We start from the raw sequence: 15,544 nt of genomic DNA on the forward strand, positions 1-15,544 counted from the left end.
TTTTCTGAGCGAAACGCTTGACATCTTTTCTTGTTTCTTTCTTAAAAGTTGGCATTATTTGAAAACTGTGAAAATTATCGATTTGTTTTTAATTAGGGCTTTTAAATCATCACATTGAACGCATTTAGTTGAATTGAAAGCTAGTGTCTCTTTAAAAAACCTCAACAAATAGTTTACAATTTCATTTTTAATGATTGGTTTTAAGACGTTAGGCCTTAATAAAGGGCTTCAAACAGACAGCAGATATTTGTTGTTAACCTATTGACGCTTTCTGGGATACAAAAAAATCTCCATCCATATTTGACCATATATCACTTGGAGCATTTCTTCCTGTTTATATGTTAGCATTAGCCTGCAGCTGCAGATAAAACTACATTTATGTTGCATAAAGTCTTCTAAATTGATTTTGAGTGCAGATGTTTTTTTTTTTTTTTGACTTATAATTGAGTTTTGAGGGGTTTCATGGAGGGAACCTCCTTGGGTTGCACATTAATCTGGTGCCAGGCTTGTTTTTCTTTTTTTTGTCATGAAACTCCAACTTTCTCTGTGGTGACTTTAAATTTGGGGCTGGGCTTCTCCTTCAGCCTGAAGACGTTTCTTATCTGCAGGCTGTGCTCTTCTGATATCCCGTCTTTTCTATTGAGGTGACCTAATGGCTCCTTTTTCACCACCCAAGTGTTTCCACAGTGACTCACGGCGTTCTGGCAGAGTATTTTTAGCTCTGGATATTTTATTTGCTGGATTTTATAGGTTACAGATATGAAACTGGGTGTGGCTTAAGTCAGGAGTGTTTTTTTTGTAGTTGTTGTTGCCTGGCAGCATTGGTAAATATTTTTGTTGTTGGGCCTTTACAGCCTTTCCTTTAGCTTGAACTGGAACACATGGCCGTAAAACGGAGTCCAGGATTGGCTCTTCACCAACGTTGCCGTTAAGACAGGTGTGCTGGAAGAATGCCTGTTCGGCTGGCTTTCAGGTGTGTCTACCTGTGGGACCTGCTCCCTCTGCTCGCACTGTTAGTCCCAGGTGGGCGGGCCGGATGTGTCGACATTAACGCACCTGACAGCTGCTGCTGCCGCACCTTCCACCTTCACGTTCTAGCTCAGTAAAAGTGAAATAATTCAGATTGATTTAAAAAGGGAATTTTTTAGGTCCAGAAGTGATTCATGATAGCTGCAATAAGAATGGAGGACAGGTGATGCTTGACATTTGTAACACCTGGCAGGATGAACGCATTTCGAGTGGCGTTCGTCATGCAAAACCGATTTCCCATTCGACTTTAATAGGAAATTATGTAATCAGCTTGATGCACAGAAGGTAGAGGAAGAGAAGAAGACGGAGGATTTAAACCAAAGCATGGAAGGATGCAACCTTTGACAGAAAATTCCCATTTTTGCCGTAAACATAGCCTTTGGAAAGTATGCGGTTACGGTATTTGTTGTAAGAGGGAACAACTAGAACTTTGGCCTACAAATGAAATCTCTGATTTTTTTTCCTAGTCCGAATTTGATTTTCATCCATTTTTTTCTCGCGGCTTTTACTTTCTTTAACAAAAGTTACATTTGATGGAATATGTTTAACAAAAACTATTTTATTTGAACGTCTCCTTTGGAAAATTGGCTCCCAAACAAAGTTCAACTAAATATAAGCTGTTAAAATATTTTCAGCACATGTTTTGTTAGCTACCGCTAGCTTGAGCTTCTCATACAGAGAAATACTAGAACGCACTCAGCAGAACACTTTTGGTAGCAACAGCCATGAAATCATCTCCCCACAGAGACTAGGTTGACTAGTAGATTAAAATAAATTCAACCAACCAAATGATTCCATTATTTTGCAAAGAAACTAAAGGTGTTGTTAAAAAAAAGATAGTTAAATGCTAACAGAAACTATCAGATAACAGTTTTTGTCTGTATTGATTTCTAATCAATCTCTGTTCTCTGATTTTGCCGTTTTATAAAAGGTTTTATTTTCAATCACAAATGATTTGTTTGTGTTTTCCTGCTGAGAAACGCCCCCATGAGAAGAGGGTTTCAGTCCGTCACCTGTCCGTCACAAGGGGGGAGCTTCTTTCAGCTCAACGCCGGCTCTGTAACGTTGCATAGACACTAATAAACTTCCATACAAAGTGTCTGTTATAATATTTATAATGTACAGTTTAATAAATGTTCTATGACTTTAAACCGGTCCGTGTTCACATGTAGGCAACATGGAACAGCTTGTTAGTATACCTTGTTAGCATTTAGCATCGTAGCATTTAGCATTGTAGCATTTAAAATCTTAGCATTTAGCATCGTAGCATTTAGCATAGTAGCATTTAACATCGTAGCATTGTGCAAGTGTGCAAATTCAGAAAAAAAAAGATAGTTGAAAAGGATTAAAAAAAGTCAAATTATGGGAAAATGTTTTTCAGCCAACAAGTCTTTACCTGAATTCGGTTTTGAGATGTTTTCGTCAGTTGAGAATTATCCAGTTTATGCGTATTTTATGTTGTTTATACAATTATTACGTAAATGTAACGCAATTATGCATAATTTTTGCTAGATAATACACACATTTGTTTCTTTCCATGACCGTTCCGCATTTGTCTAACAGACTTTTCATGCATGTACTACCAACGTATGACTTCCATATCACGTATACGGCGCACATGTCGCGTTAGAATGACATAATGACGCACAAATCACTCATTCATTGAATATAAACAACGCTATAATCACACACGTATTCTACGTTGATTTACGTGTTCTTCGCGTGGTTTATTCGTACTTCTTCCACGGTTCTAACATGGTTCATTCGTGATGAACCACAACTTTTCTCACTTTTCCACGTACTTTTCACTTCTGAACAATTTTCATTCTTACAATATGCGCAAAATGTACATACATGGCCTTTAATTTGTTGCATACATCATTTATTTGACATCAGTTCGGATGTTTGTGTTTTGAAACTCTACATTATTAGATGTAGAATGCTTGTTTTTTTTTATTTATTGGCAGACTTTTCCTCAGTTTCGCCCAAACTTATAAATCTGATCAAAGTCACCTTCAGTTTCCCTTCAGGTGTGGACTTTTTTCCGACTAAAAAATAAAAGCTTGGGCCTACTCGGCCCCTGGACGAGTAACGAAAGCGTCTTTCCTTCCTCTTTGTCCGCCGTTGTGAAACCTCCGCTGCAGTTTCTAAAAAGCCCGTGTTGTTGTTTTTCCCAGCCGTGACGGATGCTGTGCTCGGGATTACATAACCCTGCAGAAAATGATCCCTGTTTAATATCTGAACTGTGACATTCTCGCACAAGTTTCCCAGCTGACTCCATGATGTACGATACACATGTGCACTGCTATAATGAAGCTCCTTGTTGGACTGTAGCCTTTGCTGCCTGCAGCCACATTTCCTTGTATCGGCTCATTCAGGGACTCTCACATCACGTTGATGTGCTGCATTTGCCTTTTTTTTTGGTGCAGACAGTTAAATCAAGGCCAAATCAGGGAAAGGATCTCTTTAGATCAAGTAGATCTAGAAAAATGTATTTTTAAAGCACTTTTTTTTCTTTTAGAAAGAATTGTTAAGAGTTTGTGTCAAAGACCACAGAGAGACGGTATAAACCAGGAATTAAAATAGATCAACTTAGGTACATTAACCCTTTAACACCTGAGCTGTCCTCGGTGACGATAAATAACACGCTTTCTTTGACCTACCGTAGTTCTTTAACCATTTCAGCAGTTGACGAAATTCCAATGGATTCTAAAAGCCAAGAAAAGCAGCTTTGCGCTGATGTGCAACACTTGATGATAGTGAAGTGTTGCATATCGATGCAAAGTTAACTGCGTAACGGGGGAGGAGTTGCGATAATTCAAAAAGCGCTAGTGTTAAGCTAATAGAATGCTAAATCAAAAAGATCTTCAGGTGGGTTTTAAAAGCCTCTGAGTCGATGGATTGTCGGGAAAAAAGCTTTTCTTTTGAATAATTGTAATAAATGTGATAAAGGGAGCTAATTTTATCTCAATGACTTTTGTTGAGTAAATACTTGAAACAACCCGTTGCTGACTTAACAGGTTGTTTGAAGTATTTACTCAACGGGTTGTGTGGAGTAAATACTTGAAACAACCCGTTGAGTCGGCAATCCTTGGTCAGTCTTGATCGGGGTTTCAGTCTGAAGCGTGTTTTTAAAAAACCACGCTATGGTTCCCAGGCGTTGTCGCACTGCAGCACAACCTTTGTCATCACAGCCACACAAATAAAAACCCAGAGGTCACACAGCGTTTGAGCTTCTTTGGTACAGTTGTGGCCACATGATTGTCGTAGCGCGGCTTCCATCAGACGGCGTGCACTGCAGCCGCCACAGACAACCTCATGACAACCATGTTGTCATGGTGAAATACCAATTAAAGAAAAACAAGAACCATAGTCAATAGTTTTTTAGATTGTAAACCAATTCCTTCTAACGTGGACCAATAACTTGAGTATTTTTCTGTTTTTAGTAAAATTGTGGGCTTGTCTGTACATCCTTCTGTAGTTTTAGGTCAACACAACTGCTGAGCTCTTTTATAAATCTGTGGATCTCTAGTCTTGAGGTTTTTTTTGTTGTTCTTTTTGATAATTATCTTTGTCCATATGAACCAGGGCTGGGTTTTCGTGTCAGACTAGTTAGGGTTTGACTCTAAACTAACTTTTTTAAAGATACCCACATTGCATTTAAAAGCAGAGGGAGGGGTCATTGGGCATTTATTACAGCTTTAAATGTGCAAAAACGGGCTCTTCCACTGTTTCAATTCCAGATGTTTAATTCTCAAATGCACTACTGCCAGCCATCGTCCTCCCACAGTCTTGACCATAAACGCAGTGATTTATATTATGGGCTGTGCTGTCTATGAGCAGGAACCTGGTTACATCAACTTTTTTATACACCAGAGGCCATTTTAGGATTATGCCAACTCCATTTCTCCTTACAGTTTACAAAATTATCAGTAAAAAGTTACATTTCCGTGCAACTGGATTGCTTGCGGTGCTTTGAAGCAGCTAGCTGCCTCTGGATGGCGCTCTGAGGCACTTGGTGGCGTGTTCTGACTAACTCCAATAATCACGATGGGTTCGCCCCGTTAAAACGTCATAGATGGGACAAAGTCTCACAATTTTTCACCCGGTCAGTCCTGAACATTCTTAACCAAAAGGTTATCTCATTTTAGTCCGCTCTCATGGCTTGAGGCTACATCTACTCTGGTTCTGACTGCAGGGGGTTTGCAAATAGAGCCGCCAACATCCAAGAACATCTTTTAAATATGATTGTCACTTTTAGCCAAAATTTTTTGCGACTTTTTTTCCGCAGAGCGGCAGGAGGTCATTAGAAATTCGCCTGTGCGTTGTGGGCAGAACTGTTGGTGCAGAAGATAGCCATAGCCTTAGTCTCGCCTAATTTCCCATCCACCCTTTTCTTCACACTTTCTCTCCGCTAGCATATGTAGTAACATCTCACCAAATAAAGCTAACATTAGCCTAGCAGAAAAACAGGCGTACAGTTTCAAGCCGGATGCTAGCTTAGACGAGGAAAACGAAGACGTTTATGGATCCATGTACCTGCATCAGCATTGGTGCGGAGCAGGGAGACTTTGGGCCGTCCATCGCAGTTGTTGTGTCCCAAACCTGAGCTACTTCAAACGGCAGGTTTTTGTCTGCTACTGATGGATTATGGTCTAAAAAAGATCGCAGTTTTAATCTTTTATACATGTTAAAACCACCCAAAGCACAATTGTATCTATAAAAAGCTACACCTACACTTTTACCGGGTAACTTTTACCCGATTTAGTAGTTCCCAGCAAAAAGTACTTGCCATTAAAAAATACATCAAAACATGACAACTCATAATAAAATAGTGGTTTTCTTTTTTTTTTTCAACTGTGGGATGTGTAACAAAATGAAAAAGAAAAAGATGGGAAGTTCCTAAAAACATGCTCAAAAATTAGGAATTTGAGAACAAAAGATTCTTTAAAAATAAAAAACGATACTAGAATCTTTGTCATTGGTCCACCCATTCCTGGGACATGTGAGACTTCCCTGGGGAAGGCACAGACTCCTTAACCTGCCACATATTGAAATTCATGTAAATAGTTTTGGTCGGGTGAAATTCAGTGCTCCAGGGTAAAGTGGAGTAGTCTTCAAAGTGTTAAACTGCTTATAAATGTTCTTATATTTTGTCCTTTGGATACAAATAAGTCTGAGTAAAATGAAAAACCTCCGGTTCTGTAAATGTTTCTTCTTTATAATCTTAAAGTTCAATTGAAGAGCAGCTTTTGTTTCCCTGAAGCAGCAGCTTTCTCTTTGGAATCTAGGAAAACTGCAATAAAAACAAAGTAAAGTCAAAAATGCAGCCGATTCCCACCTGAAAGCCAAACACTGTAAAAAGCCAAACACTGCGTCATGTGATTGTTTTTGTTTCTGGTTGACTTTTGTCTCATTGTTGAGACGTTGAAGGTGTGAGGTTGAAGGATGAGCTCTTCCGTGGTTTGAGGATGACGATATAAGCAAATGTGATGAAGCGTGTCATATTTTATAGCTTTATTGAAGTGCTGATGGAAAACGATGACCTGGATGATCATCTGCTGAGATAATGGGGCACACCTTTATGGGGTTGTTGGTGGAAACCATGGTTTCTCAGTAAACATGAGTTTATATTTGCTCCATATTTTTCCCCTGGAGGTCATGAATCTCAGTATGAAAACATCTACTGGAGTAAAAATAGTCTTAAATTTGATATTATTTCATGAAGATGTATTTAGTTCTTCAATACACTTTCAGTATGGATCATAGACTGACGATAATAAATAATCCAGATTAAAAATTATGTTAAAATCTTTAAATACAGATAAAAATAAATAGAACTGAATGATATTAACTGAAATTAATAATTCTATATATTTTTTGCGAGTGTTTTAATTTGATTATTTTTGTGTTTAATCCATTTTAATGATCCTTTTTGTTTGTTTTTAATAAAAAAAATTCTTTATTTAATTTTTCGTTTTGCCATTGGTCTTGATAGATCTACATTATATTTACATTTTTGGTCATTTTTCTTTGGTTTTTAAAGGGCATTTTGGTTCATAGTGTGGCTTAGCGTCAGACCGAAGTGTTTTTAATCTTTATTTTTACATTTGTACATACATACATACATTTTTGGGTATTCTATAGAACGGAGGGCTTTTGGTGCTGTCTCAGCGTTTGGTCTGGATTAGAATTTCTGGCCCTCCTTGATAGATAAATAGAGGGAGGTCTGACTTCCTGTGAACCTCCTCCAGAGTTGGACTCTTTGCTGTCAGACGAACGTTCCCGCGCCCTCGCGCTGAACCTTGGTGTCGTAATCCGGTCAGAGTCTTCCAGTCTGACAGACGCTGTGAGAACATGTGTAGATGGATCAAAGACCCAACCTTTCTTTAGCTTTCTCTCGTCTTTGGCCTTTCTTGGTCCGCCTGCAGACTGACTTTGGCTTCCAGCTGGTCTCTTGTGGTCTAGCTGGTGTGTTCCTCTGCGGTTCTTCGCTCGTGTTGTGTAAACTGCAGCACATGTTGTTCTGGTGTCGGGTACGCTTTTAGCTAAACGGACCCAGCAGAGATTTCAATCTCAGGTTTCACAGTCTGCAGCTTTGTGATGAACGAAAAAAAAAACCTGTTGGATCACAAACCGAGGTTGAGGTCGTTTCACCTGTTAGAGGAAAACGCTCATTCGCTTCAAACAGACAAGTCGTGTCGCTCTGTAGTGTTAGTTTAGACTGAAATATACATGAAAATCCAATTTTCTGATCCCTGGAACATCAACTAAATGACCAAAATCTGTATTTAAAAATAAAAGTCAGTTTTATTTCAATGCACACATATGCAAAGAGTGACCTGAAAAGTTTTCTGGTTAATTGTAAAATAAAATAAAAAGTACCTTTAGAGAAACAGATAAATAAAAATCCTGTAAAACTGTACATTTCTCTAAATACTATCTTGACCTTTTTAATCGCAGTAGTTGGTTAGTAAAAGAGCTGACTTTTAGTTCAATTGTTCAGATGTTTTCAATTGTTTTTGTACGTTTTTATATATTTAATCTCCAGTATAGGTTGTCATTTTGATTTCCTTTTTTTTTAGTTTTCATAAAAAAAGAGTAAAATGTTATTTATTTTTAGAATCGTATATTCCTTAACAAACAACCAAAACCTAGCTTCTTATTTATTTCTTTAATGGTAAAATTATTTTATTTGTGCTTTTTGGACCAGTGAAATATTTTAAATGAACGTTTTCTTTAGAGCTTAGACTCAGAAAACATGGGAGTACACGGTGAATTAGTGTGCTCACCTCAAGTTGGAAGTCAAATAAATAACATTTCCGTGAGACATTTCTTCTTGCACCATGTCTGCGAGAACAAAATGACATCATTCATTTCTTTCAATCATTTCAATTGTTCTTGCTGTAAATTTTGCCTCTGCTTGTTCACCTGAGCTGAACTTTTGTCTCATCCGTCCTGCTATAGATCTATTTTGGTTCAATTAAAAAAAAAAAGTTTTTACTCCAAAGGGAAATTAGGAATGAGTTCAGACAGCTGGAGTACTTCGGGGAATTGTCTTATGAAAACGACGATCCGACCTGGATCTGAAGTTCATCTGTGCTCACTCTTTAGCATTTCCTCTGCATTTACCTCTAGCAGCACCTTTCTTCAACATTCTAATGGACTAAAAGCTCATTTTCACTGCACACGTCTTTTTCTGTGCTGTAAAAACGGCTGTAAACCTTCCCAGTTAAAGCAAGTTTTTGTTGTTCCTAGAAAAAAGGGAGGAACTCTGTCTTTGCTAACAACCTAGTTAACTGTTCACCTTAAAATCAGCCTCGTGTTAATCCAGGCGAGCCCACATTTAATGATTAGTTTGCTCCAACCCTGTTCCCAAATTAACTCATGACGAAATCCTACCCAACAGATGCTGAATTTCCCCTTTCAGTGCCGTCTGGTGGCCCCTTATTGGCCAATAAAAGTAGATTGTTTGGCTACAAATAAAGGAATCGGGCTATTGGTGTAAAAGGTTGTCATCAAAAGGACAGCCGATGTGCTCAACATCGTCATTTAGCTTTGTGTTATGGGGGGATGGTGCTAGCTTATTTAAACAACTACAGCTATGTTTGTTCTTCACAATCGTCCTCAGACACCAAAGACGAGCTTTTTATTAGCTGGAGCTTAATGCCGAACCCGGAGATGTTTGCCTCTTTCCTAAAAACAACAAACAAAAAAACCCAAGTGAACGCGTTTCCAGACTTACCAAACTGTCTTTATTTAACCACGCGAACAATGAGCTCATTGTTCAAATTCATGCTCCGAATTTGCGCCTAAACCAAACAAAGTCTCACACGGTGGACGTCTGGTCTGCTGGTGTTTTGGTGCTGGCTTCAGCAGAAACAGGAAGTGGTGAAAGAGCGATGAGATTTTCACATGATGGCGTTCCGCAAAGGTCATATCTGAGAATACTGTTTGGACTTCCTCCTCCAGCAGCTGTGACCTTCAATCTGTTACACACACCAACACTCGCATTCTTGTCTCTCTGTGGTCGTGCGGGTTTTTCTGTTGACACACCACATTCGCCCGTCTGTCACTCTAACACAACCGTCCCACCCTAAAACACAGTCCTCACCCTTCAGAGGGGCTCTGACGCTGAATGTTTGTATTCCTAAGCCTCCAGATTTTCACAGCTGTACTTGGATGGTTCTAGGTCTTTGTCACATGTAGTTTCCACCTTGTGCTCCATGTTTTCCATCAGCTGATTCCTTGTTTGTGTTTCATGGACCAGTTTCACTGAGCTTTAAGACCAAACTAGATCACCACAGGGATGATTACAAACTTCTTTATGGTTCTACCCCTTCTGTAACCATCCTTCTATTTCCTTAACCCCCCCCCCCTTTATTTTTGTGCCCCCCCCAACATTCCCCTCCTCTTCTTCCCTTCTCTTTTCTTCCATCCCGTCCAACAAAAAAAAACATCACAAATATTAACAATATAAAAAAAGTAAAGTTTAGCCTAAATTACAAAAGGGGTTTATACAAATATACACCTTGTGTGTCAGAAGATTTATAATCCCTTGTAACAGTAAAATATGTCTTTATTTTGTCCAATGGATTCCAAAGCTTTGCGATTAATATGCAACACTTTACGGTAGTGACTAGGGCTGTGACAATAACCGCATCACCGAACTTTTTTTTGAAAGTTTAACCGCAACACCCCTAGTGGTTCATCACCGTGGTGATCAAAAATCTGACACCGTCACAGCTCTAGCCGTGACATGTTTGTGCAAATAACGTAAACCAACTACCGTATAGGGCCGCTTTCCTCTTTAGAATCTGCCATGATTGTGTTAGTTGCGTTAATTCTGCTCGAAGAGTTGCGCTAGTTCAAAGAGCGCGTTATTTTTCTGCCGTTGCCGATATTTTCGGTGTTAAGGTACGGTGGCCCTGAAGTGCAGATCGCTCGATGCTGAAACATTTTAATGATCACTATGACAATAAAAAAAAAAAGCATTACTGTTTGGAAAACAAAACCAAATTCCATAAACCAAAATGTAAAAAACCAAAAATGAAAATCCATTTTGGAATTTTAAACACCTATGAGTTGAAATGATGTTGTTGTGATGTGAACTTCACCGTATGAATTGGTTAGTCTGGCATCAGCTCCTGTTTGTCTCGCCAAACACCGATGTTGCACATTCAGTTTTTTTAGCTTTATTATTCTTTTTAAATGAAGCAAATCTATGGTAACTTTATTCTATGTAAGCGTCAATAACTTTAGGATACTCAAAACTACAAATACTGTTTACACTTTTAACAGTTCTTTGACATTAAAGTCTGATTTTTGTGTCTTTTAAGGGGTTTCCTTGTTGAATGTTCAGGGGTTTAGAGGCAATGACATCATGAGTCAGAATTCCGCCTGGCAACCGGATCTGTAATTACTTTACGAGCACATATCACTGTTTCACAGTTATATTGTTTCATTAGAAATGATTAGATAAGCTTAATAATTTTGAAATAAGAATGTACAGTGATAACCTTAAAAAAACGTTGATCGTTTTAGTCCCTGCCCATCTTAGGTTATGTAAGACATAACACAAAATTTCTATTTTTCTTGTAGAATTTTTACTGGTACAGGTCTGTCACTTATGTGTATTTTTATTTGTAATATAGAATTGAGAACTTATTTAAAACTATTTAAACTTTAGGTTTATTTTTTTCATCCAGGTGATGTTTTTTATGTTGTGGTTCTTTATGTTTATGGCTTTATACAAAATCCAGCTACTGGTAAATTGGGGAAAATATTTCATAATACTAGTTATAGACATATCAGAGTCACAAGGTTTTAAGAACAACATTAAAGACAGCAGGGAGATTTCAGGAAAAACTTTATTTTGATGACTAACGTCTGAATCATGACTCCTTCCTCCTGAAACCCATTTAAAGACCTGAACTGGGCTTGTTTGTCTTTTAATTTTGGCTGTTTTCCTTGAAGGAAACAAATTAAAAGGACAAATGAGAATTCCCAGATTGCGTAACCACCAGTGAACTGTGAAAAACACACTTTTATTTCATCAAAGCTTCAACAACAAGTAGAATATTTATTCCGCCTCGTCTCGACTGAACAGAAGTGTTCACCCATAACCTCAGTTCTGCAAATCACTGTCTGACATTAACATGTTTTTCTTTTAGGTTTTTATTTACTTACTAAATCTCTTTTCATTTTTTGATTTAGATTTTGTCCAGTTGAAGGAATTTGGTCTGGATCCAACTTTTGTTTGATGAATATTCAGCTAAGTTGGTGCTAATAATTGGTCTTTTGTTTCGTTAATGCTAGTAAAATCTCACACAACCGTAACTCTTCTTACTCAAGAGAAAAAACTAAACAAAAGCAAAAGCAAAAAGAATTGGGAAAACACATTTTAAACTAATGGTGCATAAAAAAAATTAAAATAAAAAATAAGGATTTTTTATCGTAAAAGTTTGTGTTTCTCAAAGTGTTTAAGCCAAACACAAATATCTTCTTGAACAGGGATTTCAGCTGCTGCATTTGTTTATTTCACTCCAAATATTTTACATTCTAGGCACCTTTTTTGTGCACAGATTTCTGAAATGATTGGATTTCTGATGTGACATGAAAACAGGATAATCTGATGTATTTTATTTGATAGCAGCTGTAAGAACTATCACATGGATTTTTTTCCACAAATATTTATACTGGTATCAAAACTTTTTTCATCAGAGAACGCATACTTCCTGTTGTTGTTGTTTTTTTTTTACTATTATCCAATATATTTTGAAGTTTTACATCCGGCCTCACATACCTTCTATTTTTTCCACTAGTATCCAATACTTTTGTAGTTCTACATCAGAGCATGCATACACCAAACGTAGGAAATGTCTCAGGAGACCACGGACCTCCAGGTCCAAGTCGATTGGTTCAAACAGAGAGCAACATGTGGTTCATATTGCAGACATGTTAGCTTCTAGATTACAAGACAACAACAGTTTGGGGGGTTTGAAAGTAACAAGAAGTCACAAAGTTACGTCATATCTTTTAAATAAATCTGATAATGGACCAAGACTTTCTAAACGTCCTTGCTGTCTTGAACATTGCAAAAATATGATGACTCTCTGTTGTCTGATTATTGTGGGTATTTAAATGGACTCATTGATGCACTTCAGTCCCACAGCCTGTAATGCTGACCATGAAAGCTAAATGACGCAGAAGTTATAATGGAGGGAATAAGTATTTGATAATGGTAGGTTTATTTGAACAGTGAGTTATAGAAAATCACCAAGTCATGCTGCCTATGACCCCCAAGAACACCACCCCCACTGTCAAGCATGGAGGTGGAAGCATTATGGTTTGGGGATGTTTTTCTGCACTGGGCTACTTCACCGTTTGGGCGGAGACCATGTACCATCAAATCCTGAGCCTCCACCAAGAGGCCTAAAATGGGTCATGGATGGGTCTTCCAACAGGATTATGACCCAAAGCTCTCCAGCTGGTCTCAGACCTCAGGCCCATAGACAACCTGAAGCTCCAAGTTGCTAAGCAACAGGCACCAAATCTGAACGATTTAAAAGTCATTTGTAAAGAAGAGTAGACATCAATTCCCCCCAATATATGTAGAAACATGGTCATCAACTACAAGAAAAGCCTAATAGGGTTTTTCCACAAGGTATAAAGCCTTTTTGGCAAGAGGGTTCACATACTTATTTCGCTCAATGAAATGCGAATACGTTCATATAGATTTATTTGTGATTTTCTATCTCTGTCTGTTCAAATAAACCAAACATTAGGATGTCAGACTGTAGATTTATTTTGTTGGTGGGCGAACCTACAGAATCAGGAATTTCCTCCAATGTAGTTGAGAGAAAAATCCAAGCAGGCAAACTGAAACTGAGCTTTCAGGCTAAAGTCAATTCCAGGTTGAGGAGAGAGAGTGCCTGTTTGATGGTTATCGCGGCGACTCAAATGTGAACGGCTGCTTTCAGCGCTTCCTAAATGACTGCAGGCAAAATCGGAGGCAAACGAGCACATTCTCTCTGAATGAGTCGAGTCAAGGTCGCTTACTGTAAAAGAGAAGCTTTTAAAGAAAGACCAGGCTAAAGCATGTGCCTTTATTTACATACACACCTCTGCTAGATGAGGAGACTACAAAGAACATGGTTAATCAATACATTTCCAATGAAACACTTCAATTATTGATATGTGGAATACAACTATTAAATGATTTTTGTTTCAAAGTATTAGTATACAAGATACATTGATGAAAAAAATGATACACTATCCGCAAATGTTCTCAAAAAATGCTAAAGACCAGAAGATGTTCAGTAGGTTTTCTTGAAAAGACTTTAGGATGGAAACGCCCAGACCCCACCTTAAAGCAACTTCTTTTTATATTTTAATGTTATTTGGCGACCCCTGATGGGAGAAGCCGAAAGTGGAAGAAGAAGATGCATCAAATTGACTAATACCATTATAAAATCATTTCAAAAGTAAAAATAATGGAAAATATTAGGCCTGCACAATATACCGCAAATTTATCGTTATCGCAATATCAAGCAGTGCAATATCCATATCGCAAAAGTCAGCAAAAATCGCAATAAATGGTTACCTTAAATGTGCTAATACAATCCTATGGCAGCTTGAAGCATTTAACGAATCAAATAAATCCATTTATGCATTTGACCAATTGGATGGACCCTTTTCCGATGTTGACCAATCAGATGAGCCCTTTTATGTTAGATGTTTGCCTCCTACGTCAATAAGGGTCATTTGGAGTATCATTTTTTTAAACTGTTGCAATGAGATGGTAATGATGTTTTTGGTTGTTTTGCTATTTGTTTATATACCGCAAATTATATCATTATCGCAATATTGATCACTAATATCGCACATCGCAAGTTGTGCTCATATCGTGCAGCCCTAGAAAATATCATTTGAATTGAGGTGCAGTAGGCTATTATTTTATTTTATTTTTTTACTAGAATGTAAAATCGCCAGTGCGTCGCAACGGACAACACACATCAAAAAATAAACAAAACCACTATTAGGGCCGTGTCACACAGCTACTACCTACATTTTCCACATATGAAATCTCTATCTTTCGTGATTCATGCTTGATATACGTTACACATAAGTGTTTCTTTTGTCAGTCGACGATGTGAGCCGACGGGTCTTTACGTGAATTGGGTTTAGAGCTGTTCAAAATTGTGGTTGGCTGATAATTACGCAGTCTATGCCTAATTATTATGTACATCTTGCGCAGTTGTGCGTGACATGCGAGATGCATATGCAAATGTGTATCTTTCTACGACCATTCCACATATGTCTAAAAGACTTTCCAGGCATGTACCACCGATGTATAACTTTTATATCGTGTATCCGTCGCACATTTCACGTTCAAAATACACAATTGACGCACGAATCACTAATGAATTGCATACAAACAGCGCAATAATCATGCATGGTTCAGGTTCTACTTTGATCTACGTGTTCTTTTCGTGGTTTATTTGTACTTCTCCTTTGGTTTTAACATGGGTCAATTGTGATACATCTATGAGAATTTCTTGTTAAGAACCACAACCTTTCTCACTTTTTCCACATATATTCACGTATGACCAATTTCCATCCATGCTATGTGCAAAATGTACATAGTGGCTTTGGCACGGCCTTTACTACCCGAGGTGTGCAAACACGTGACCATACTGTGGGCTAGATTGTTCCAAGAATGTTCCCTTTGGATTCATTGGATGTGGAAAAACAACAGTGTGCTGAACTGTAGGAAACTAAAATGTGAATGGATTTGACGTTCATTCTTGTTTTTAGTTTTTTACAAATATTTCATTTACACTTCATCATCTTGGAAGAAATCCAAGGAATCTGGAAAACTTCACCTGCTCTGTTCAGTACCAGGTATTTCTCTCCGAGTCATACTGGTTGAAGTTTGGCTAAAAAGCGATTTCAGGTCAGTGAATCGGATCTTTCAAAATAAATTAACATCAACTATGAATCATATCAACGA

The 15,544-nt window shown here is 37.9% G+C and overlaps 1 protein-coding gene across 1 annotated transcript in view; it reads left to right on the forward strand.

Moving 5' to 3' along the window:
- LOC101158974 (serine/threonine protein kinase 26) overlaps window positions 1-15,544 on the forward strand; it is a 34,190-nt gene that overhangs the window by 517 nt on the left and 18,129 nt on the right. The window lies entirely within an intron of this gene.

This window comes from Oryzias latipes, chromosome 18, assembly GCF_053564925.1.
Source record: "Oryzias latipes strain Hd-rR chromosome 18, Olatipes_Hd-rR_3.1".
Taxonomy (NCBI): Eukaryota; Metazoa; Chordata; class Actinopteri; order Beloniformes; family Adrianichthyidae; genus Oryzias; species Oryzias latipes.